This window comes from Crinia signifera, chromosome 2, assembly GCF_055691185.1.
Source record: "Crinia signifera chromosome 2, ASM5569118v1, whole genome shotgun sequence".
In the NCBI taxonomy this organism is placed as follows: Eukaryota; Metazoa; Chordata; class Amphibia; order Anura; family Myobatrachidae; genus Crinia; species Crinia signifera.
The window spans coordinates 343698957-343726904 of record NC_139218.1 but is presented as its reverse complement, the minus strand read 5'-3'; the positions used below and the strand labels follow the sequence as shown (position 1 = coordinate 343726904).

The 27948-nt window shown below is 43.2% G+C and overlaps 1 protein-coding gene across 1 annotated transcript in view; it reads right to left on the bottom strand.

Annotated features, from left to right (window-relative positions):
- LOC146059154 (keratin, type II cytoskeletal 6A-like) overlaps positions 1-19634 on the bottom strand; it is a 46361-nt gene extending 26727 nt beyond the window's left edge. The window contains exon 1 of the mRNA XM_083171273.1: positions 19593-19634. The gene's annotated coding sequence lies outside the window, so the exon portion shown is untranslated. The remainder of the gene's footprint in view (positions 1-19592) is intronic.
- Between the last annotated feature and the right edge of the window lie 8314 nt (positions 19635-27948).

Here is a 27948-nt window from a genome sequence, read left to right as displayed (position 1 = left end):
CACCAGACGGGACACCTTCTGGACAAGACCCCTGAAAGCCAGACATCAAACTCTGCATTCTGGAGATTGTAGTGTCCGGTCCGGCATTCCGGGGTCTTGCCCGGGCCCGGTTTTTACATAGTCCCTTATAGCAGTGTGCCGCCATGTGCACCGGGCTTGGCATCGCTCAAATACATTATACAGGTGCCGGGATCTGACAGCTTCGCGGAGACAAAGCATCAGAGACCCAGCAGCATCCCCCTCCTATATCCTATACCCAGGTAGAAGCCACTGCTGAGTGCTGACATAAACATTTAAACAAACTATGGGGGTCTTGGCCAATATTTCAGATCTGCTCAATCCCCCATAGAAACTAAAGGCCTGATTCAGAAATGGAAGCTTTTGTACAACAGTCTTCAGTATAACAAATCTAGATTGTAAGCTCACATGGTCAATATCAACTCAGCCATCTGTGTCACAGTTGTTACATGAGTCAGAGTCTGGCTGGGCTCTATAAATAAATAGTAATTAATATCACACAAACTGTCTTAATGTTCTGCAACTGAAAATTAATTACCAGTTTCTGTGACTGTTAAATATGTATGAGAAGCAGAAACTACATTCCCATGGTAATTTAAATGTAGATAATAATTTTACAGGGAGCAACACCCTTCTATACTAATCCTTGCGCATACAAAACTGACCTTCAAAAATATACCCTTTGTACTGTCATTTGCCAAGTTGATGCGCTGCTTTTTTTAATAGCATTCCAGGGCTGGATTTCAAGTCTGTAGAAGGTATTATCTAACGAAAATGTACAGATCCTCTAATCCCAAATCCTACTGTCCACAAATGCAGCTATATACAATAAGTAGTTTATTATACACATTAAATGATCTACAAGAAAAATTTTGAGCATTAATTTAATGCATTTCTTACCTGAAATAAAGTATTTCACAAAATCTCTACTTTAACAAAATTAGAGACAGTGCATTACAGTGCAGTACAGTCTGTTGAATCTTGTAAATGTATTTGGTAAACAGAACTTACTGTACATGAACAAGGCACAATTACATGAGTGTACGGCCACCCTCCAATGTGTCCAAGGGTCTGAGGCTATTACTGCATGAACTAATATTACAGGAAACATTTGATAAAGGGTCTACAGTCTAAGGGGGCATACACATGGGGCGAATTATTTGCTGTTTTCTAATACCCCTTTTACACCAGAGCCTTGACCCGGGATATTGCCGCTCCAGTCTGGGCCGGGGCTTGGTGTAAAAGGGGTAAAAAATAATAATCTGTGTTCTGTTACCCGGTGTCTGACCCAGCAAATTTTCAGGGTCGGACATGGGGCTTCCCCGGAGTTAGGGGCCGTGTAAATGGGTAACCCGGGTCATCCGACCCAGGGACCCATTTCCACTAATCAGGGAGCCCCAACCTCCAGATTGCAGCGCCCTAAGGTCAGTCTGAAGGTTGGGCAGAGGCTGCGTACAGCCTCAGTTGCTGTCTGTGGTACTATGCAGACAGCAGCAGAGGCTGGGCAGGCTCAGGGACCGACTCAGGGCCCAGCTCAGGGCCCGACTTCACCGGCGTTGCCCACCCGGCATAATGCCGGGGGGGACGCTGGTGTAAAAGGGTCCAAAAACCAGGGTGCGACCCGGCAGTTTTGGTGTAAAAGGGGTATAAGAGATCTGCATATATTGCTTAGTAATTAAGCCCAAATCGCTCCATGTGTACATTCCCTAGCAATGGCGATGCGCAGTCCTGCTCATCAAAATCGCCCATTCAGATCTTTAGCACATGCAGTCAAGATCTACATAGATCACCTGCAGGAGTGCATGTGCATAAAGAACACAGTGTTAGCACAGATCGCCCATACACACATTGCTAAGTGTGTACGGGCAATCTAGTCCCTGGGAGAAATCACCTGCCCTACGCTTAACAGACATTGCTAAGCAGGATCGCCACCTGTGTATGGGGCTTTAATATTTTATTGACTGATATATGAAGCACAGAATTGGATCAAAACTTGTCAGTGGGCCCATAATATCCCTAGCTTTTTATATATATATATATGTGATCCATAGTTATGCATGCATCTCCCATACTTCTGAAAGGAAAAACAGAACACCCACATATCCTAAAGTTTTCATAGACAATCATCAATTTTACTGTTTTCTGAAAATAATATTTTTCTAATAGCAATAATCCATTCATTATCTTGTAATGTCAGGCCTTTAATCCACTCCTGATTGCAGTACAAATTTGTTTGGAAAATGGGCAAAACCATGTGCACTGCAGGTGGGGCAGAAGTAACATGTGCAGAGAGAGTTACATTTGGGTGGGGTGTGTTGAAACTGAAATCTATATTGCAGTGAAAAAAATAATGCAGTCAGTACTTACCCTGCACAGAAACAAAATAACTCACACAAACCTAACTCTTTCTCTATACATGTTACATCTGCCCCACCTGCAGTGCACATGGTTTTGCCCATTTTCCAAACAAATTTGTACTGCGATCAGATCTGAACAAAGGCTCAAATGTGATATTCTTGCTGATCAGATTGCTCTTCAATGCATCCACTATCCAGGGCAGAAGCTGTCCATTATCATCACCCGGGCAAAGCAGTCATTTGGCTCCACTCAGTCTCCCCCTCCTTGCATACACGTATGGGTATCACATCCAGCACTCGGGGCATGCGATTCTCTAGCATTCCGATATCTGCGGTATCCAAAATACATTCCTGAAAATTTTTTAAAACCTATGTTCCTTATGGCCATACATGTGGCTCTTTGTCTAATCACTCATATGTTGCCCACATGTTACAGAGTGTGTGACCAATGTTACGTGACTTGCTCAACTGATCTCTTTGTGCATCAGTAATCTGCTCCCCTCATGCCTTCTCCACTACAGTACCTCCTCTATGGTCATTCATAACTCAACCTACCATCTTAAAGCCTCATAGAGAGACTTCCATACCTCCCAACATGACCCTCTTCAGGAGGGACACAATGCTCTGCTTCTGGACTTGCCTCTTCATGTATGATTGCCATCACCTGTGGTTAAGCACCTTTCTTATTAGTAACCCTGTTGAAAACAGTTATTGGCAATCATACATAAAGAGAAAAGTCCAGGAGCAGAGCATTGTGTGTCCCTCCTGGAGAGGGTCATGTTGGGATTATGGACTTCCTCCCTGTTTTTGAACAGCATAGCAGCATCTGCAGCACGTCATGCAGTGGGAGAGTGAAGACTGCTTCTGCTCTGCAGCAGCAGCCTCCCTCCCCAGCCCAGTACACACTTATGCAACAGTAGCATTCTTCCCATGATGCTGTTCTGCTGCTGCTACACAGTGGCAGTCGTAGCAGGCAGATAAGGCTGATCCCCCAAACCCAGGAGAAGGTCCTGCATGCATCTTGGCAGGCTCAATCCCCTGGTTGGAAATGGAATCATGCAGATAACAACGGGTATGGTAAAAACTGGACCAGGACAAGACCCCCCCGGACCGCGGGACCTGACATCAAAATCTGCAGTCCGGAGCTTGTAGCATCCGGTCCGGGGGTGTCCTGTCCAAGGGGGCTGCCATTGTCACCTTTCACCAGGGAGAGGAGGAGGGAGAGAATAAAGTCTCCCTGTATGGTCCGGGCATGTAGCAAAAACCGGATGGGCTGGACCACACGGGGAGGCTGTAATCTCCCCTTCCCCATGTCCCTGATGATAAATATCACAGGGACCCCCCCTGGATAAGACACCCCCTGGATAAGAAACCACCCCCCCCCCCCGGACGGGACACCCCCCGGACTGGACACTACAAGCTCTGGACTGCAGATTTTGATATCCGGTCCGGGGTTTTGTCCTGGTCCGGTTTTTACATAGTCCCGATAACAACTTTAACCTTTAAGGTTCCACCAGAAGAGGCTGACAAAACCCAGCTCTGGTTGCTCTGATATTAGGGGTTGCTCCCATGATGATTTTCCCTTGAGTTTAGGATTAGCCGCACTGAGATGAAAGCCCAGCAATGGAATGTTAATCACCTGGTTAGGTGGATCAAATCCTATAGAATCAAAATAGAAGTTTTCTGTTATGAAGCATTTTCATGATAACAGCCGATAATCGTTCAGTCTTCAGATGCTCCAATACCTCCAAAGTGAGCGCTTAAGTGTTTGAGTCTGCAACCAGTTCAGTAACAGGCCTGCGACACTTCCATAAGACAGATCATCTCTGTACGTCCGCTCAACCACTTCCCAGCCGCCAATAAGGAGCACTAATACACTTCCAAGGCATTCCTGAGATGTCACCTCTCCATAGCTACTGTGACTGTGCACTCTGGATGCATTCACAGTATAACTTAGGGCCCAATTCAAAGCTGCTCGCTGGGTCATGAGTATTTGGAGCCCAGCGAGCAGGTAAACGCTGCCCAACCGAGCTCCCACCTCGGTGCACTGCTGTGGATACTTGATGGGTGTGATAGGGAGAGAGGGGACATGCTGCTGCTGCTGCAGCTACCTTTCTCCCCAGCACAGCACACAGTACTGAGCAGCGTGTGCTGTGCTGGGGAGAGAGGCTGTGCTGCAGCCGCAGCCTGTCCTCTCTCTCTCCCACTGCCCGACTCCCTGCAACATCGGAGGGGGTGGCGGATGCCAGGGATTAAAAAAGACATAGGATTGTATGGCAGGATGGCCTTGCGCATTCGTACTGCAAGTTGTACACATGTGCAATTGATCGTGTGATCAAGTCTGAATAACCCCCTAAGCCAGGACAGTCCCTTCCTTCCTATACATCTCTGGACTGTCCTGCAGTGCATTGTGGTTTGCCCAGGAGCACATTAATAATTATTTTTCAGACCCACAGCAGTTATCTGATGTCTATGCTTTTTCCATCGAATGCCATTCAGATGTGTTATTGCTACTCCAGAGTTCCCCGTGTAGCCTGGTCCTCTGTGACTACAAAACAATGGTTTGGGAAATCCTATACATAGAGACTTGTGCTAGCGTGGCCAGCAATATAAGCAGGTAGCAGCCTGCTGACTGCCTGATCATCTGTCAACACTTATAATACACCCAGAATCTGTAAGAGTAAAGCGGGAAATAAAGGGCATGAAATAAACTTACTGTTGCAAATAGATAAAGTAATAATTACTTTTGAGTAACAACTTTGCAATAGACAGGTCTATGATTATTGTGCCCCCACGTCATCCATAAATTCCAGATCTGAAATGATTGAATAAAACTGCTTATTTCTTCCTTACTGACATTTACAGCATGTAGTCTTGCACTCCTGAATATTATGGTGGTAATGGGATTATTGTAACTGTAACTGTAAAGTGAAAAGATTTATGGCCATACAGGAGGTAAATAAGGGGTTATTCTGGTTCACTCCTTCTTAGATGGACAAAACCATGTGCACTGCAGGGGGCAGATGTAAAATGTGCAGAGAGAATTAGATTTGGGTGAGTTACTTTGTTTCTGTGCAGGGTAAATACTGGCTGTTTTATTTTTACACTGCAATATAGATCTCACTTTGAAGTAAATCCCCACCCAAATCTAACTCTCTCTGCACAAATAATATCTAACCCACCTGCAGTGCACATGGTTTTGTCCATCTAAGAAGGAATTTGCCAGAAGGAGTGAACCAGAATAAACCTCTATGTTTGTCATTACTAATAATGAGAAAAATTCTAAAGGCCCTTACAGTCAATGTACAGGGTCGTTAGAGCTTTATTGTACATCCCATATGTACTGCTGTTGCCAACATTACAGATTCAGATTATTCTTCACTATGAATGCATTTAAATAAAATACAATTCAAAAGGAATTCTAGGCATTAATCAAGGTATACTGCACGTTCTATTATTAGAAATATTGCTACAGATCTGCAACATATACGCATATTTGACTTCTGGTGTAGCTCAACAGAGGGTGGGGCTCTAAATAAATAAATAGGGGGCAGAATTAGGGCGTGGAGATGCAATGCCCACATTACCAGCCGGGGGGGGGGGGGGATTCAGTGTGAATCATAAAATTGCCCTTCACTTTTTTCCTTCGGTAGTAGGTGGTTGAAGCAGTGAGCACATGCAGATGACCAAAAATCTCTATTCGGTGACTTTAGCAATCTGCACATGTGAACACAGTCTAAGGCCTGTGGGGGGGAGTGGCGATTAAAGTGGTGGCAACACAGTGTTGCAGGAGCACGTTAAATAGCGAAGCATTTGCATAATGGTGATGTTATTCCAAGATTTGCAATCGCATCATGGGGAGGGACCTGGCATATGGGTGGCCTTGCTGTGTGCCCCCCCCCCCCATGCTAGAACTGGGAGTTGTAGTTGTTCTAATTTTCAAAGCTGAATCAGGCCTTATAATTACAATCAGGTGCTAGAGTCAGATTTCTGGAAATCTGCATATATGCTTATAACTGCCATCTCTTTTCTGGGCATGTACAGGACTGATTTGTGGTTTTTACACTACACAAACTAGAGTTAGTCCAACTCATTATCAGCATCAAAGCATCTTAGATAAAGGCAACACAGGGCAGTAGATTGTAGGATAAATTCAAGTCTTCCAGTAGAGGGGACTATAAAATGAATCAGTTTTCTGCAATCAGGGGGTCTGGGAGATATATTCTGCACCCTGAGAATGCTGTGGCTGCAGAGTCAGCTTCTACACAGTGACAGGAGACAGGTGCTGCATGTAATATTAATAATAATAGTAATAATAATAATAATTTTATTTATATAGCACTCTTTCTCCAATAGGACTCAAGGCGCTTAACAGACAGAATGAATATAATACAGTACAGGAACAATAAAGTACAGAAAAGCTTTTCATAAACAATACTTAAGGGACTGAAGTAAAAACGCTTGCGTAAATAGGAAAGTCTTGAGTCTGTTTTTGAAGCATTCTAGAGTGGGGGTCTCTCGAACTGTGCGGGGAAGTGAGTTCCATAAAGATGAATTATAGTGCAGCACCCAGCTTCTCTCACTGAGCAGGAGTCGGCACTTTGGGGTGTGTCTCCGGTGGGTGACATCTGGGTGTGGCCCTTTACCCCCTTTATTTATATATGATCAGAGCCTGAAGACATAGTGTATACGTTTTAGTGTCCTATTTCTGAATCAAACCCCCCTCCCCAAAATATAAAAAATCTTGTGGAAATGTCGGCATATATTAGTGAGTAGCTAGCCTATCAGAGAGATCTCTTGCACTACGCAAATTAAAGGCTCCCATCCATTAATGCAAGGTATCACATGCAGTACCCGCCAACACACCCGGCAGCTCCTGGGCGGCTGGACCGCATACGATACATCATAGGCGGTCCTTTTGCATACAATGTATCATATTTATGCGATCCCATTCATGGCTGCATGATCCAATAGATCCTTCTGGCAGCCATTGAGAACTGCGATTGCAAAGAGAGGTGCATAGGAACATGCCTCGCATTGCAATTGCAGGAAAAGGACATGCGATATGACACTTTTTTTATGCAATCCATCGCAAAAATGCATTGGAATCGCATGAAAAATGCCCATGTCGCACTAGTGGATTAACACTGCAGTCCTGATTTTTATAATTAGGGACTGCAAACTGGCCCTATTAGTCAAGCTCCAAAAAGCTTAGTTTATAAGTAGGAATTAGCCATTGCAGGCCATGGGGCACCTGGGAACTGAAGTTTTTCACTTAAAGGGGTACATTTAATAAGATGGGGGTTCTATTGAACATGGGGTGTTGCCCAAAGCAACCAGATTCTATTTCTCTTCTAGAATGTGCTAAATAAATAAGTAGAATCTGATTGGTTGCGTTGGGCACCATCTTCAATAAAACTCCCATCTTAATGAAGCTCATTGCTGGGACATTATCACCCCACACATATCTCAATGGCCATAACATCAGGTGAAGCTACGCATATAGCTTGAACTTGCTAAAAATGGTCTGTGACTGCACCTAGTGGCCTCCCTGGAAGACCTGCTTTAGTTGTATGACATGCACAGTCATAATTGTAATACTAGGAGTAAAGCTAAACTATGTCTATAAAATTCTATTTAAAAAAAAAAAAGAATTCACAGCTAGAATTTATTACATGTTTTACCATGTCTTCTGTCAACTATCTGCTTGCAATAAAACACGTCTGAAACTTAACTCTGGATTGGTTTCCATGGCGAATAATATTTTAGAATTTTTTCGGATTTCCTTATATTAGACAAGATGTTTCCAAACCTACTAATTAGCTATAATAGAGGAGTCAGAATACCACATTCCAATGTTATAGGCTGTTACTTCTTACGCTTTTTAGTTAAATATATACTAAATGCTTTAGTTATTACATAAGGCATATCTTCATTTCTTTGCTCTGTTCAAAGGATATAGTGATGTGGGAGCGGATAATTTTAGCACCATAGTAGCCCTATAGCAACCTCTGACAAGCTGAAACACATCAGAGAAAAACTAAAATCATATCATCTAGTACTGTCTCTCAGCTAGATGTGACCATTAATAAACAGCATTACTGACACAAAGAATGGATATATACTTATCAGAAGTATTGTAATATTCGGAGAAGCCGGCACTCACCATAGGCAGCTTTAAAAGTTGAAAACGGGTTTTATTCAGTCATAGCTGTTGGTCAACGTTTCGGTCCTCGACAGGGACCTTTGTCAAGACAAGAATATCCAAAGGACTGGAGGCACCAGGCAGTGTGAAGTATGAAGTATGATATAGAGTATCTTATGGTTCTCCATCTAACTGTGGTTGCATTGGCAAGTGTTCTCAGTGCCATCATTTATCGTCAAGCCTAAAGCTACCCCCAAATAGAGAGATCCTGGTCTTGGGTGAAAAATAAGATCATTGTCAAATGAGGTCATAAATGGACAAATTGGACAAATTCATGCATACAAATTTGGTGGGTAGGTATAAAAAGAAAAAGATGAACAGGATTGTCAGGGGAAGGACACCCGAAACTCATCCAGCGCTGCAACACTTCCCGTATAAGAGTTGAATGCGGAAAGAGACATACAGGCCTTCACAGCAGTGATGTTGGATCAAGTGGAACCATGTTTATGCATGCTCTTGTATATAAGGGGTCTATTTACTAAGCCTTGGATGGAGATAAAGTCCCAGCCAACCAGTTCCTAACTGTCATTTGTCTTTACAAATGACCTGTACTGTGACAGTTAGGAGTGGATTGGATGGTCAAGTATCTCCATCCAAGGCTTAGTAAATAGACCTCAGATACAAGTGCATGCACAAAACCCTTTGTGATGCCCTCACATCAGAGGTGCCGAGTTATGTTTCTGCTGGTGGGTGTTCAAGCTTGTTGAAAGGCTCAACAAGCAAATACAGTGGCCCGGCATTGGGACTCTGGAGTTACAGGCACGTGGGTGCTCATTAATTCCTGTGGGTGCTCGGGCCCTTGAGCACCCACAGAATCGGCACCTATACCTCACATGCTCATGTAGACTTCCATGCAACAACCCAACTTCCACATTTACCCTTAAAACCAATGTATTTATAGTCTATTACACCATGGGAGAAATTAATTAAGATGTGAAATACACTTCACAAGTCATGTTGCTATGGGCAACTAATCGCATCCTGTCTACTATATTCTAGAGGGTGGTAAATAAATAAGAAGTAGCTACAGCCTGTGGCCACCACTTATTCCCTACTCCAGTGGTTCCCAAACTGTGTGCCTAGGCACCCTGGGGTGCCTTAGGACACTTTCAGGGGTGCCTTGGGTTGGTGGACCATGATCAATTGATATTATTTAGGTGCAATATAACAGGCAAAACCAGTGCTGGTGGCTGCCTATTATAACATATGTGGACAAACAGGAGCAAATCATGTTCCGCTCCACTTAATTGTGATATATATATATATATATTTACAATTTACTTAATTTAATATTATTTTCTGAATTTCTCAATAATAAACATGTGGCCTAGGGGTGCCTTGAAATATATTTAGATGTTCTAGGGTGCCGTGATTCCAAAAAGTTTGGGAATCGCTGCCCTACTCTCTGTTCACTTCCCCCTACTGTGTTCACCTATATTCTCTCTCCATTGTCTTCTTATGGCATTGAGCACTGTATCTACGTATTTATGTAAATATATGATTTGTTTGTTTCAGTTTGGACTTCTGTTACTTTGTCTTGTTTACTATGTACAGCTCAACAGAACATGATAGCACCTTAGAAATAAAAGGCAACAACAATAAAAATGTGAAGGGTGCAGTGTGGCCAGGGAGGCTCTTAAAGTATTATTTTTTCTGTATTTTATTTAAAAGGTGCATGCCCATGACGTCAATGATTAGGCCACACCCAAAACACTAACATCTGGGACTGGCAATGCCCTCTACTGCCCTTTCAGTAAGTATGGTCACAAATATGTGTAAAATGTAGCTACAGTTCAACTAAGATGTTTTTAGTGAAATGTTCTCTTCCCTACCCATCCAGAGCATCTCAGTCACCTCGGGTATCTTCCATCCCATGGTGTATAGATGCTAGTTACACGAGGACACATCTGTATTTTATGGAACTATTGTATAATGAATAATATTGCTAACCAGGCTCCTAGCTGTATTGAGGAAGGCTGAACTGCCAATAGCCGTGCTGCTTGGTCCGGAAGGAACTTTTTCTAACTGCCAGCCAGGTGGTGGCACTTGTACAATGGAGCAGACAGGTACCGGAACCAGCAAACTAGCTTCACTGTAACTACCAGTTACAGTGAAGCTAGTGCATTCATGGACTGCAAATGGCTCACTGGGGATAGCAAATAGTACTCAGGTAGATAAAATCAGTTTGAACTGTAAAATGAATACATGATGTCTCGGATCTATTTCTCCTAAAGTGTAAAACTGGGAATGATATTGAGTCACCAGATTTCTGTGCTGCATCCAACATGATACTCACTTAATCATAGCAGTGAGCACAATAATTATAAGAAAATGACAAGTGTAATACAAAAATCCATTTAACAAGTTTGGCCCTGGTCAGAACATACTAGTACTACAGTATATTACAGGTTACTAGAATAATGCCATAGTGTGTCACCAACACAATCTGTGCTATTACTGGCGTCACTCCCCTCTCTGAAGCTTTTTTAAGACCTGTAATTTGCTGTTAGTCACTATAACCTTTTTATTGCGTTTTCTCATCATTTTGTTATTTCACAACAGGGATTAATAGGCACTTAATTTGCAGAACTCATGGCTGCCATATAGAAAAGATACCAAATGCTTAGCTCCACCACCTGGCCATCATGTTTTAATATTAGACTTTTACTTTACCTTACCGTTCTGCGTCCTGCAGCTATCAACTTCGACAGCAGCAGGGTGGCTGTGCCCTATACCCACAGCAGGGTCAGCGCTGTCCCTACTGCCGGCTCTGGAGTATGCAGGAGATCTTGCATGAGTAGAGAGATCTTGTGCGTGCTTAGTACAGCCAGCCGAGCAGGCAGAGACAGCGTGTCAGTGACCACTGATGCTCTGTCTGCTCAAGGGGACATCGCCGGAAGGGGGGAGTTTGCGCTCCCCCCACTTGTTGGTGTCTCTTCCTGCTTTGCCTTGGTAATGAAGCAGTTTATTAAATGTAAGAGACAAGCACGGAAGATACTAATCTTGTATCTCCAGGACTCCTTATCAATAGCAGAATTGAATACAATTATTCAAAAGAAAGAAAGAAAAACAACTAATACCTAAATTTGCTTGCATATCTGTAGAACTGCTTTGACCGCCACTGCCTACAACAACCTCCTGCAGCCCGTAGTTATATGAAGGCCTTGTGAGATAATTCCCAAAAATTCCGGTGTTAAAGGTAAATAGTTTCCTAAGTATTCAAGGGAATAAGGGGGTTATCTAGACACGATTACTGATGTGCGAATTCGCAATCCGTTTGATTAAGGAATAAACGTGAATGCATAAGGATCACAACCCCAAATAGCAAAATAAATAGTGAAAATATCTACAGTAATTGTAATCCCCTCGCAATTTGACTGGCAGGAAGTCGGCGTTTGAGGTGGTAACCGGCCCGTTTCTGGGAGCGTTAGAAACAAACCAGACATTTTAAGGGGGAGTCTTTGACGTCCCCGCCGGCCTCGATTAGCCTGTCTCTGTTGCAGAGTTGTGGAAGGGTCAGACGTTTTCACACATGCACAGAGTGGAAAAGATCATTAGATGGTGAGTGAACTGGGTATGGATGTGCGACTGGATACACGATAGCGATATTTTTGCAATTCTCTTGCAGATTTAGAAAGGGCGGGTTTTCACTTGGTTTGGTCAGTGGCTAACCACTCACAGCCAAAGGTGAGAAATCCCTTGTTTTAAATCAGAATTGTAAAAGCAACCGGTAAATAATTAACATAGTTGCAAACTAGCCTGGACCTTCAAGGACCACCCCAGATGCTCCATTCCTGTTGTTGACTGCTCTCTTGCTCTCTTTAAACTTGGCCAACTGTACTGTATCATGTCTCAAATAATGTATACAATTCTCAGCACCATTGTGCTCCCAGAAAGGCTCCTGGTATATCATTCTCAACTGGATGGTGGAAACAAGCCTTGTTCTAGTTCTTCTCCAAGCATGTTAACCTACAGTATGTCCCTTTAATCTGCCATTCAAATCATTCAACTCTTTTGGCAGCTGATATTAATATGCAACCCATTTTGTACATGAGGCTCTGTGAGGGTATAGCGTAATGTTTTGATGTACATTTTTTGCAGAGCTATGGGTGATAAAGACTCACTTACATTTCAGGCATATCAACAACCGAGTACACCTAACAGTACTGTAATGGTGAGCTCTAACCTAGACTGGATACTTATAATTAAGATGGAGATGGAGAGCGGACAGCTGAAATTACAATGGTCATGAGTCAATCAATAAAAAACAACCTGTATTAATATGTGGTGGCAGAGGAATTAAACCACCTACCAGTGTTGACCGTAATGCCAATGGTAGTAGAGATTATGGGCCAGATTCACTAAGCTTCAAAAGTGATAAAATGGATAGTGATAAACAGCCAGCCAATCAGCTCCTACCTGCCATGTTACAGACTGTGTTTGAAAAATGTCAGGCAAGAGCTGATTGGTCAGTTTTTATCACTCGCTTTTTATCACTTTTCAAGGCTTTGTGCATACGTCCCTATATTAGAACAATATGATCTGGGCAGAAAATCTGAGTTATCTTTTTATATTGCTTATAAGCCCAACATTGCTGTATTTGTAAGATCTTTGTAGTGTGCAATAATATACTGTACCATTTACAGATAATATGATCAACCAATGAACTACAGTACACATTTATACAGCCTCCTCAGTGCGCCTCCAAGCAGGTGAGTAGACAATGAGATAAGGTGAGAACCTTGGATCAGGGGCATACATCTAAAGGTGACAAAGGCTAGCATGTACCAGCTACATGGTCAATGACCAGACAGGCCACCACCAGTCAAATATGACTCCTGGAAACCCACTACTGGAAACTCAACAAAGTATTGTGCAGAGAAGGCTACTGTAACTGATTTATACAAACATTGCTAGAAAATACAGTTATAGCAATATGCCATTTGCAACATACTGCACTTAAAGATGTTTTTGTTCTGATGCTGAAGGTCTTTTGAAACCACACATTCTAGGCAATTGCACTCTTGACATTGTACTAAAATGAGCCATGGTGCCAAGAGCCATATAGATGCCAGGTTTCTTCCTACTCTATGTTAAACTACCCATCCAGTACATTGACTGATCAGCAGGTTTAGCAAGTCAATGGGTGTATATGTAATTTGGCCATACATTTGGGTGGCGAAACGGGATTGATATGCGTTCCCAGCCTTCAAGCCAAGTGATTGATCAAATTCAACCCAGTTGTTAGGATACATAATGACAGTACCTATTAGATCAGGTAACTGATTTCTAGTCATTTCCAATTACCATCTGAACTGGAGTAAACAAATAGCCTTTGATGACAACCAGAGTTGCTTACACTCACAGTTATTTGGGCTCCTTGGTCTAAACCAATAAAACTGTCCATTATCTAATATAACAACGCTGGTCACATAGCAGCAATATTGCAAATTTGTTAACAATAATGAGTTAATTAACGTATCCCAGTTTTCCTACAGTTATTGCATCGTAGCGTAAAAGGTACCAAAGTTATCTGATAGTTCCTATGCTGAGGGGTCTATTTATATCAGTGTCCAGTGGCTGGGGTAACCAAAATTATGTAATACTTCAGAAATCTCTATCAGTCCTACTCATACAGTGATTCATTACTTTACCCATCTAATGCCACCCTACGTACGTTCTATGGCAGCTTTCCCTCACAGATACACCCTGCAACTGTTTCCCCATTCCCCACCATCGACACGGATCCTGTATTTCTGCCAACTTGTTGGGTACCGTATGACCAGTACTATTTTTCTGAGGGTGGATGGATTAAATAAAGAGAGAGAAAGAGAGAGAGAGAGAGAGAGAGAGAGAGATGGATGTATACTGTATTTAGAAACAAAGGCACTCATAGATGACTTTAAAATAAGACTTATCTTAGGGAAAGTACATTTTGGCTTAGAACAGATTCAAAAACGCAGTTTCTGATGACATCATGTACTTGCTCCAAATTTCAGGAGAATTTTCATTATTTGCTTTTACTAACTAAGGAGTGGCATTGCCTATTACTATGTTCAATGAACGTACATGTGTTTTTCACCATGTTATGAGCACACATTAAATACCTGCTGCTAAATGGAAGCTTTCACAATCTCTGGCAGCCTACCATCGCTGGTTAAGGGTTACAGTGAAATACACATGTCTCCAGGGTTTTTTAAAGCGGCAATCATTTACACTTCAAAATTAAGTTTTGCAGTGTAAATGGTTGCCGCTTTTAGAAAAAAATTAGATTTCTTACCAAATATCTCCCTTTCTGAATCTCTCATCCTATTAAATTTTACCCAATATATATCTCCTTAAATTGAGAGAGACCACTTCATAAACAGAGCCCTCAATACTAGATCTTTACAATAATGGGGACACTTAATAACCACACAATTGAAGTCACAACATACATACTTCAGGAATCTTTCACCCTGGCTATTATATATGATGATGATCTATGACCATTGCCATCAAAACTCAGAATGCTGTCTTACGCCTAAATATTCTTAGCTCTGGTGATGAGTTTCAATTTATTTTCAGCTTGCTACAAAAAAAATATTGTAAAGACTTCAAAGAATGCAGCTTGTAAAAAGACAAGTGTATTTGACTTGGAGTGATGAAAATTAGCCAATAGCAGTGCAGTGTTGTAGATTGATGATGACACACCCATTCCCAGCAACGCTGCACGCTACAGTGTCTCTGTACTCACAAGCAGAGCACTGTAGTAGGAATGGGTGTCAGGATACGCCCTAATACTGTATATTGTGAAATTTCTAGACAGTTGTAATATAGCGAGAATGTATTAAACAAAGGGATTCCCATTGTAGCTATTGTTCTCACTTGGTAGCAGGGATATCATACTACAATTTGCTTCATATAATTGTTAAAATATGCTAATTTGTAATATATGGATTCCTTTGATCACTTATATATTAGTGTGGAGGGTTCCATTTATCAGTCCATAGGTCTACCCCATATGGTCGACAGGTACAAAAGGTCGACAGTGCTTAAAGTCGACATGTACAATGGGTCTACAGGTTTAAATGGTCAAATGGACATTTTTTTCAACTATCTCATCATTTATTTACCATCTACATGGACTTGGGATGGGTCGCCTGTGCCGAGCGCAGCAGTAGTGGAGCATGGCACCTTGCCCGGAGCATTCCCAGTGGTGCAGTACATTCATTGGAGTCACGCGGTTTTAAAAGATAAATGGCACCAAAACAAATCTTGCATCAACCTATTCTATGTCAACCTTTTGTACCTGTCGACCTTTTCAGGTCAACCGATTACAACCTTTTGTAGCTGTCAATCTTTTGACCCTTTCATTCTCTTGCATATCAGCCAAGTGGGGTTGACCTGTCGACTGTCAACCCAATGATCCACAACCATGCAGTAGCATTTACTGTAGCATCATCTTAGATGACTCAAGAAGTTCCAAATAAGTCACGTAAACATGCACCCTGTGCCACAGCAGGGCAAAATGTACCATGTGCCACAGCAGGCCAAAATGCACCCTGTGCCACAGCAGAGCAAAAATGCACCATGTGCTACAGCAGGGCAAGAATGCACCATGTGCCACAGCAGGGCAATAATGCACCCTGTGCCACAGCAGGGTAAAAATGCACCCTGTGCCCAGCAGGGCGACACTGCACCCTGTGCCACAGTAGGGCATAATTGCACCCTATGCCACAGCAGGGCATAAATGCACCCTGTGCCACAGTCTGACAGGAATGCACCCTGTGCCACAGCAGTGCAAAAAAGCACCCTATCATTTTATAATCAATAAAGTCAGATTGCTTAGCAAATGGGCTGAAATCACCCCATGTGTAGGACCCAATAGACTACTATTTAGTTGTACAGTATAATTTATTTTGTTAGGCAAACATAGCACTTCTTACATCTACACATTCCTGTCATGTGCTAATCCAGTTTGGCAGAGTCTCCCCACTGTCCTGTCACTGACCTGTAGCGTGTAACAGACACATCGCTCTATTCTTGCCCTGCAGCTCCCCCTCAAGGAAATGCTACTGAGAGAAAAGCTGGTAAATTCACTCTCTACATCTTGTCATTGTCCTCCTCTTCAGACAACTTAATCATCCCTAACGCCACATGTTTACAACAAAAAATCCTTTTCTTTACCTAATTTCAATGAACCTTTGCTGCATTGTATATGAATGAGAAAGTATAGGTTTGGGTAATATGTTGTTTGTATAGTAAAAAAGGTTATTCAAGAAAAAATATTTAAAATGTAAAAATGAGACATTTTCAAAAAAAATCTCATATTTATAATTTACTAGCAAACTATTACCGTGTTCTCCGCTTTTCATTCCACTTCTTTACCCCATCACAGATAAACTCAGAGCCGGCCCTAGCCTAAATGATGCCCTAGGCAAGATTTTGAATGTTGCCCCCTAGCACCGCCACTAGTTCCATCTCTGACCCTGCTCCCCTTTCCCAGCACCATCAACCCTCATCATAGCAGTCATCATTTTGGTGTCCCTACCCGCAATATTTTAAATAGAACCAGCACACCCATTCGGTGCCTTTTTAGCTGAAAATTCATCTTATTTGCAATGTTATGACCAGCACACACAAGGAGCTTCTGATGAATAAAATGATATGCAGCATGCCTATATTCTGTGTGCGACTGTGGCTGTACCTGCATACGGAATGCTATGTTACAGTAATTTCCATGAATACACTATTTCATATGCAGATACAGCCTCACTCACACACAGAATATAGGCATGCTGCATATCATTTTAATCAGCAGAAGCTGCTGATGCCCCTAGGCATTCCAAATGCCCTAGGCAATTGCCTAGTTGGCCTATGCCTAAGGCCGGCTCTGGATAAACTCATAGAACCTACTTGGATTTATCCATGCAAAAACGCTTCACATACACATACCAGACAACTTTGCCCGCTGGTGAAGTGGGCCCTGTGGTGCAGCTTCCTCAATAGGAGGTGGGGCCTCAGGAATGATGGGCAGAGTCTTAGGTGCGGGGGGCATGATCTAGTGCCGCAACCCCCGCTTTTGACATTTTGGGGGAGTGTCCAGTGCTTCATGAGTAGATGCTCAGCCCTGTGCACCCCCTCCCCGCACTGTTGGATGCTGCACCCCCTCCCCGCACTGTTAGATGCCGGGCACAAACACATGGCATCTATAGAATGATCAACAGCTATTCTGAGCAGTGATGATCACTGGATCCCCCAACCTGCCCCCCCCCCCCCCCCCCCGTCCGTAGGACACTATAATAGTGTCTATCATAGGGATACTGCAATGAATGATTCTACAAAGAATGAAACACATGCTGTGCATATGTAAAATAATACTTCAATGCTTATAAAATGCAGACAGAAGTAGCCATCATGTAAAATTAACATCTTGACCTGAAGGAACTGCTAGAGCTATAGATAGACACACTAGATTAAGCAACGGCTGCATAGGCATGAGGGCATTTAAGAGCCTGTGAATTTTGTGATTGTCTCAATAAAGTTGTTGTAGATATATCTAATACCCATAGAGGCTTAGATGTGTGATTGATAGATGGTTCAGCCAATTAGGTAGCCAGGGGGTAGTAGCTTGTACAGGGGTATATTAGGAGGAGTCAGATGATGCTGCTTTCTCTGTGAGTCTGGAATCCCACCCTCCCTTCCCTTGCTCTCTCATTTGCTACCCAGCTGATTGGCCATCACCTAATTTCTCTTTACAAAATGTTTAATTAAAATAGGCAGGAAGGCGCTCTCGACCAGTCATTTTGAGGTACAGGTGGTCGCTGTGCGGTATTGCCCCCCTTTGACAGGATGGCTGGTGAGTCCTGCCTCCACGGGGGGATGTTGGTCACTGCCTGGAAGTGTCCTCGCCATGCCATAGAAGGGGCAGTAAGATCGTCACAGCGCGGGCTGCGCCTAAAATATATGGGAGCGTTTCATCGCCTAGGTTATAAGTTAGGGCATTATAGTCGCCGCCATGATTAACCTTTTGACCGGAGCTGGTCTCCAAGCGCTTTCCTGGCTATCCCTTTACAATAGGGTCATACAACTTAAATAAATATCCATGACCTTTTAACTTATGCAGTTGTTGTCCGTGTTGTTATTTCTAGTATAAGATGTGTCAGCGTGATTTATTTCTAGGTGTAATATAGAGTTAAATTAAGGTTAAATGACAACATTTCAAAAGTGGGGGCTCATCGCATAATGTAACACATCATTGGGTGATATGGGCTGTAAAAGCTTTGCAGCTATGGGCCCGATTTAACTTTGTTAGTAAAGCAAAAATGCACACAAATGGGTAAATCCATGTTGCAGTGCAGGTGGGGCAGATGTAACATGTGCAGAGAGAGTTATGGGGCATACAAACGGGGTAAATTCAATGCCATTTTTTGAGATGAGATATGAAGGCGAGCAGGGGCAAGCATGCAGTATATATACAGTGTTCTCTCTATTAAGAACATGGGCAGTGACAGATCGCTCAGCACACATTGCTCATGAATCGCTGTGCACAGAGTGATCTGTGCATAACTATATTGCTCAGCCCAAAGGCACAGTCGCCAAGTGTGTATGGGGCATTAGTTTGGGGTGGGGTGTGTTCAAACTGAAATCTAACTTGCAGTGTAAAACTAAAGCGGTTGTATACCCCTTGCAGACCGCAATTATTATTATTATTACCCGCTATATTGCCTTTTTTACTGTTTGAAAACGGTCATCCATTTTCAAGGGATTTACCATAAAACCTTTTCAATAAATCTGTCTTGTGGGATCATTCACAGCGGTTCATTCAAGAAAAGGGATTCCTTTAAGAATTACAATTGCAGAACCTCGGGAGAAAGTGTGGGGGTAGGGTCTTAGAAGTTCAACACCTGCCGATTGCAATAAGTTCCAAAATGCTAGGTGCAAGGAGTGCAGCTGCTATGGAGCCCACTTCAGAAAGGGGCCCACCTTTCCTGTAAATGTTTCATGTGCTATATACCATGGTTGCCTACCTGACCCTCTCCTTCAGGGAGAAAATGTTCTGTTCCTGGACTCCCCTGGTCATGTAGGATTACCATCACCTGTGGTGAAACACCTTTCTTATCAATTACCTAGCTTCCCACAGGTGATGGCAATCATACATTACTAGGGGAGTCCAGGAGCAGAGCATTTTCTCCCTGAAGGAGGGGGTCAGGTAGACAAACATGTTATATATATCTTTCACCATTGGGTTTGTACATACTAGAGGCCCTTACAAACTTGCTATGAGGCCTACAAATATCTAGTTATGCCACAGCTCAGAGTCATCCCTAATTTTGGGATAGTCACACTCAGGGGCAACCCCCAGATCCTGGAGCTCCTTGGCAGCTACCTAAAGCTGTCTAATGCTCTCGCGTATGTGGAAGGGGTATCTATGGTGTTACTCACAGGTGACTTGGATACCCCTTTAGTTTAATGCATTCATCGCAGTCCAGAATGACAATGTTGGCAATCTGATCCTACATAGCGTATTTTACATTAGTATCATGAAAATGAGAGTTTGCATTTAGCATCAACATGTGCAGTCTTCTTTTAATTAAAGGAACTTGGTGCAACGGGTGAAACTTTTATCAGTACCCCCATCCCTAAGCTGGCATCTCCTGTGCAAAAATAAGCAACCACCTGGCATTAATCCAATGCTACAAAACAGAAACAAAAAATAACTGAGAATTCCATGTAAAGATTGAAACAAGAAAACAAAGAAAAGAGTTTACGTAACAGACCAAAGAATCTTTCCTGCGGGCAGGTCAGACAGATAAGAAGCCTCTTTCCTAATTAAAGCTTTCACCTTTGGTCCCCTGCCCCCTGGTTTGTAAGGACCCTTCCTTAATGGATGAATCACACCTTTGGCTTTTCTGCCTGTAGGGACTCGTAGCTGTGTAAAACTACCTGCAGCATTGGGAGGGGAGAAAGAATCCAGTTTCTCCTGAGTTTATTATATCTACCTTTAAGAAACAAGCATAAACACATAGTGAATTCCAGTGTCAGCTCAAGGGAGGTTCCCTGTTCACTTAGAGATGTGTAGGGCGTTGCCACTTTACAATTACATGGATGCAGAATATTACTCTATTAATTTCAGCGCCGCAGAGTATTCATTCATTGCAACTTGCATATATAATATTTATTTTATAAGCACAATACAAAATAAACACTATTGTGTTGTATGTCTTTGGTATAGTACAAATTATTAACTACAGTGCAGCATATTTAGAGGGGCCTATGTACTAAGCCTTGCAGAGAGAGATAAAGAACCAGCCAATCCGTTTTTAACTGCCATGTTCGAAGCTGGGTTTGAAAAAGGACAGTGATTGGTTGGTCATTTATCTCTGACCACTTTATCTCTGCAAGGCTTAATACATAAACCTCTAAAATCTCCGCTTGGCAAATATCTGGCCACTTACAGTCCAATTGTTCCACAATAGCACAGAATTCTTGATTTGGAAGGTGAATTACCTTTTTGACAGTATTATAAAAAAAAATGGTGCTGTACTGTCCACTGTGCTTGACCCTCCAAATAAGACTAATGCTGGGTATGTACGCATTGGACGATATATCGTTAATGATATGCACGATACAGATATTGTTAACTTTATATCCATACTTGCCTACCTGATCCTCTCCATGAGGGAGAAAATGCTCTGTTCCTGGACTTCCCAGGTAATGTATGATTGCCGTCACTTGTGGGGAGCTAGGTAATTGATAAGAAAGGTGTTTCACCACAGGTGACGGCAATCATACATTACCAGGGAAGTCCAGGAACAGAGCATTTTCTCCCTCATGGAGAGGGTCAGGTAGGCAAGTATGCTTATATCCTGCATATCGCCTAGTGTGTATGCTCAATATTAACAAAAACACACACCCGCCCAATCATCTCTGTACATGCAGACATCAATGTTGACTATATAGTTAGTGATGTATGTACAGAGCGAATGAAGCCACTGACCGATATTTTTTATATAGTTTAAGATACGCACCCTGTGCTATTTTTAAAGGGCAAAATACACATTGCCCCTATAGCGGTGCCCCGCTAAAACAACATGCACTATCCTTTACTGCATTAAAGGGAGAGTTTGGGGAATGCCCAGCACCTCCGTAGGTGCTGGGTGCCCCCAGCAGAGACGCTGACAGCTGGGACATGGTCCAGTAGTGACGTAGTGGTGGGTAGATCACCCCCAATAGTGATACAGGTGGGGTCCCTCCCCTCACAATGTAAGGACCTTGCAGCCCCTGCACCCTCCCCACCCAGCATACTAGCAGGAACACTATAGCCTAATGAGAAAAAATACATTTGGTGTAAGCTAATTGAAAACTTCCAAACTCCGACATTTGTACCCTTGTTTTGCATGGGGCGTTTGATACCATGAGTTAATACACCAGATGACACCAACCCTGGAACCCTGGTGACGCCTCTGCAAGGACCTTCAACTACACTATGATTGATGCTAATTAAACCCTACTGTACGACCCTGTAAGTGGGCACTAGCAGGGAGATGGATGAAGCCTGCAAAAGTTACCCACAGCAGCCAGTCAGCTTAACGGTTGCTATAGGCAACTTCTCCACCTGTCCTTTTCAGAAAGTTTGCATCATTTAAGTTGCAGCTGATCTTAGTGTGAATGGATGAAGTATGCTAATAAGGGGATCAATGATCCCTACTTACTGTAGGAATTGCACATGCATTGCTGAGTGCACTGCTTATATAATACAAGGAAAACCCAAACGTGAACGGGCTCTGTGTTTCCTGGAGAATATGCTGCTTCCAGGTGGGGCACTAAATGGCCATCTGGATATAGCTATTGAATCATGTTTTTCTATTACTGTGGTACTATCTTAAATATAAAATATAAAGAATTTCAGAACCAGCCCATATTAAACAGACGCTGAGAGATGTGTTTGTACCTCAGCAGGAACGTTCAGAAATGACTCAAAGTTAACACCCTGTAATTTCCAGCTGCACACCAAGCAATACTTTGTGTCTCGTAAAACAGATATTGCTAATAAAATATTGCCTTTCCTTCCTTGAGAACGCCTGGCTATTTCGGCTTTACTAGTGTGCCTGTAGCATTGCACATCTGTCTTAAAGACCACAGCAGTGAAAGTAAGACGCCTACCTGTTGGGTAACTGTGGCATTAGTTGCACTTTGCTAGTATTCTGGGGTCACATGTTCTCTGTTTTACTTTTACAAGTTTCCATTGGCTACAACAAGGAATGTGATCAGTCCGCACCCTATTGGTTTAGAAGAACAGTTGAATTTGTTTGTATTATAGATTCATAAAATGTAGTAAGTGCAGTTGTTGTGCTGATGACATCGCATAGGGCGGTATGCGCTAACCTCCGCCGGTGCATCCCACCACACATAGCGGGTACCGCATTGTTAATAATCACATATGCACTAACATATGCGATTATTAACACAAAAAAACAGCTCTTCCAATAAGTCTGTGACCCGGGAGTGCCTATGTGGAAAGTGATAGTGGCTGCCGTGGGGCATGATGGATCCCTCAAACAGCGCTACAAGCGTGTGCGGTTTAGTGTATCGGGAAATGTGGTCAAAATCCTGAAAAAGTGGGATTTTCCCTTTAGTACATCCCACCATTTATTGATATTATGGAGCAGGGGTATTCAACAAGCAGTCCACCAGCTGCTTTGGAACTACACATCCCAGCATGTGCTGCCACAGTTTTAGCATACCCTAATAGGAAATCTGTGTCAGGGTATGCAGGGTTGTAAAGTTCCACAGCAGCTGGAAGGCCACATGTTGAATACCTCTGATCTAGAGTCTAGGGGCGGGATGTATTAATATACATCACCGCCCCTCGCCGCCTGGCCGCCGCAATGCTAGCGCATATGTATTAACAAATGCGGCTAGCATCGCACTGTGGTAACGGAGTCGATGTGGCGTGGAGGTTTCCGTCACCTCCCTGGGCTCCTCCTCTTCCCCTCACACCGGGACAGCTAAGCAGGCTATCCCTGATGCCTCCTCCCCCTGCAGCAGGAAGGATGTCCGGCTGCGTTGCTAGGGTTTACGTTCTGGGTCTAGGATGACTTGCAGGAAAGTAAGCCAGGAGGAGGGGGAGAGGGGGGGTCGGCGGAGGCATTAGGTTTGCAGCAGACGGCGATAAGAAGCCCATAGGCTTCTATAGGGTATCGCCACCCAAAGGTGGCAATACCCTGCTATGCGATGACGTGACGGTCGGATATTCATACATTATAAAATGTGGTAAAACCCTTGTAAATGGCGGTTTTACCGCAAGTTTAGCTTAGTACATCCCGCCCTAAGAGCACTCAATATTACCAGTTATTTTTAGTGATATAGGTCCAGATGCACTAAGCTTCAAAGGTGATAAAATGGAGAGTGATAAACAACCAACCAATCAGCTCCTGCCTGACATTTTTCAAACACAGTCTATGATATGGCAGGAAGAAGCTGATTGGCTGGCTGTTTATCACTCTCCATTTTATCACTTTTGAAGCTTAGTGCATCTGGTCCATAGACCCTTTAAAATTCTTAGATACGTCGCTGCTGACATTTAAAAAAGCCCTCTGCAGATACTGTGTGGGAGGGGCAGGTTGGAGGTGCAAGCGTTGTCTCATAATGAGTCACATCATCACCTACGATCCAGGTTGGTATAAGAATCCTAGGCAAATCTTCAAGCTACTATCCCACAGCACGACCACAACCACCAATACCCACTTCCCAGACCCTCAGGTGACAATTTGAAGGTGTAATCTAATATATTCCATCACCACCTGCTTTGAATATAACAAGGATGTTTCTAAGAGGCATTTATGGTTATGTTAAAGGCCGCTGTTCATTGCCTTGATACGTGGCCTCTTGTATTAAGGAATACAGTAGGACAATGTTGCTGAGATTGCTAAACCTGGGAGAGCTTCCCGAAACTCAAGAGTCTCCTGGACAATCAGGGACAGTAGGAAGATATTCCCTGACACTTTGGAATTTCATTTACTAAGATAAGAGTTCTACTGAAGATGGGATGTTGCCCATAGCAACCAATCACAATTTATTTCTTGTTTATTTAGCACCTTCTAGAATATAACAGATACAGATAGAATCTGATTGGTCATAGCACCATCCCATCGTCCATAGAACGCCCATATTAGTAAAAAAAAAAAAAAAACTTTGTTAATCACCATATGCCAATATACGAGTGATTTCTGCAGCAACTTCATATTGCGCAAGCTTTGTGAACAGAGCGAGCTAACCAATATCATAATACAATGCAAAGTGAATTAAGGTCACCGTAGAGCGTTTCTTCTGCATGGTCAGTACATTTCTTGTTTATTTTTTTTTGTCTCCACCCAATGTACTGTAAGGAGCGGAAAGGAAATATCAATATAATTATTTAAGCTCTCTGCATTGACTGCCAGACAAAATATTTGACGTTCATGTATAGTATATTAACGTGATGCCAATTGCCATGTACAGTATTACTGAGTTCACAGGTTAATATATTTTACCATTGAAAAGAAAGCCACAAGTTATGCCATGCATAATCTCCCTGTGCGAGGGTATACAATTGCAGAATAGCTAAGTAAAGTATGTCGCTGCCATCTACCAACTTGGCATGTAAATAATGGGTTCTATGCACTTATACAAAGCACTGACACACCCAGCTGCACACTGGCACAGACACATGGACAGGCATAAACACCACGTACGGGTAAGTCAAACAGAGACACGAGACATACAAAGGAGCATGTGTGGAGGGCGGATAGGAGTGGCACACATACATACTGTACTCTGCAGCACTGGGACACGATGAATCTGAATACTGGGAGACATGAAACTCTAGTATAAGGGAACCAACCTTTTCTTCCCAGTAATACCACTTACCATGGTACACAAGTAGTACATCAGTATGCCTCAATGTATGTAGTACAATCGGGTCCATGACAACACATGTACTGTTAATGTACTTACTGTCCCAGTCACTAGGGAAAAGCTATATCATACAAAGGATATAAGGCTTGATTCAAAGGTGGACAGTAAAGAAAAAACTGTTATAGGGGTCTTAAGCAAAATGACACTCAATGCAAACTTCCATGGCCGGATTGAGGGGTCAGATGGCGTCAAAGGGTGGCCCCGCCAGGGCCCTCACATATGGTCAATCTGACCCTTCACTTGCTAGGAGCAGACAGTATACAGCTCCTGAGTCTCCTCAGCAGAGGCACAGGGAACATCATATCTGTGCAGCTGATGTGGGCACTCAGGAGCTGCACTGCCCTGCATGCAGAGCACAGAGCCAGAAGCATGCTGCCATGAGGGGAGTACCCGGGTGGCACAATGGCCTTATGTGAGGGTGCAGCGTGAGGATCATTTTTTTGGGAGGGGGCCTCACAACTTAGTTTGCCCCATGGCTCTCAGAAGTCTTAATCCGGTCCTGCTGGCTTCTATGATCAGTGGCCAGTATCGGATCACCATCAAAATCATCTATTGTGTACATACTACATACAGTATATACCTGACATACTAGCCTTGATGAAGTTCTTCTGCACATGAAACAGATTAGACCAGATGTACAAGGATTATTTAAAGCTTCCTGTTTCCCCCCGCCCTACCCCACAAGCTGGAAAATGGTTTGGACCTTTTGCCCTAGTAATCATTGACAGATTTTACCTAGCTGCAGCCACCCCACATTAAAATATGCCACCTGAAGGGAATGCCTAGCAATGGCAGTGACTTCCCATTGGATGTGCTTCCTGCTAATCACATCTGGACAGCAGTCCAAGGGGATAGGATCAGCGTCAGCCTTTCCCCCTTGGACTGCCAGTCTGGTCTGCCATAGTAAGGAACACTTTCCCTTGGAAAGCCATTCCTCTGTTATTATGACAGCCCATAGTAGCTTATTAAGGCTGCAGGGGATGTAGTCCTTCCTTAGGGGTGTGGTATAACACACTGACCGTCGGGATTCCGACAGTCATTAGCCCGACGTTGGAATCCCGACTGCATAGCGGGGGGAGAGCAACGAAGCCCCTTGCGGGCTCGCTGCACTCGCCACGCTGCGGGCACAGTTGCTCGCTGCGCTTGCCACCTATTTTATTCTCCCTCTATGGGCGTTGTGAACCCCCTGAGGGAGCAGTCGGGATTCCGACGTCGGGGTAATGACTGTTGGAATCCTGACTGTTGGTGAGTCATCCGGCACCCGTCCTTAGAGACCACCTGCCTTGCTAATTTGTGCTTGTGTGTGGGATCGCAATCCAGCACAAAGACTAAAGCTGAGGCCATCCAAAGCAGTAGCCATCAGTACATATAATACAAACTGATGTCCTACAATAGCATTTCATAATGGGAGGTGAGGCATCATCCTACAGGTCCAACAGTGGGGCATTTACAGTATGTTGGTATGCTCTTGGGCTAATTTTCAAGCACTTGTGAGTTTTTCAGTTCTTCAATTCTTCAGTTCTTCCAAACATAAAAAAAAATCACTGAAACTAACTACATTAAGTGGACTTTCAATGCTGGAAGGCAAAATACTGCGTTGGTAAGTCTTAGCCCAGCAAAGAGTGAGCGTGTATGTGTCCTTGTGTGTACAGTATGTGTGAAATCACAGCCAAGCTTGGGTGGATACAGAATGCTGCTGAATGAACTTTAATTGCTAGCACAAAAAAAAAACTTGCATGCAAGCAAAATCCAGCATTTCACACTGAGCTTTAGCCAGCCCCACCCTGCAAGCTGCTCCTGCCCAGTAAGATGCTCCACACCCAAAACAGACACAACTGGATTCCTGCTGTCACAGGTAACACAGTCAAATAGCTTGACCAAAGGCTGCGTGATCAGTTTTTATGTGTAAAGTACCCTTATTGCACTGGGTTCTATTACCTATTACCGATTCAACTATTTGTTTTATCTTCCCTCTATGGTCAGACAGTTTTCAGCCACTGATAGAGGCCTTCATGTAGAATTGGATGCAGCAAAAAGATGCATATCGCCATTGGTCAACCACCAGAGTGCAGGTCACATAACATCAGAATTTGCTGCATCACTTTCACAATACAATGTGAAGCTGCCCATACACGCCCCGATGCGGGCGGGCGTTGTGGGCTTAAATAGCGCGGATCACATTGCATTGAATTGCCTGTGCATGCGTTGTGCTTGCAATGCAATGCGATTTGATGAGAACTTAGTGTGGCCATACATCAGAAAGATATTGTACCCAATCATACAATCTCAACTGATTGTAAGATGGATTGTATGCAGATTGTGTGCACATCTTATGTACATAATCATACAATCAATCAGCAGATGGATTGTATGACTGATTGTAAAATGGATTGTATGCAGATTGTGTGCACATCTTGTGTACACAAT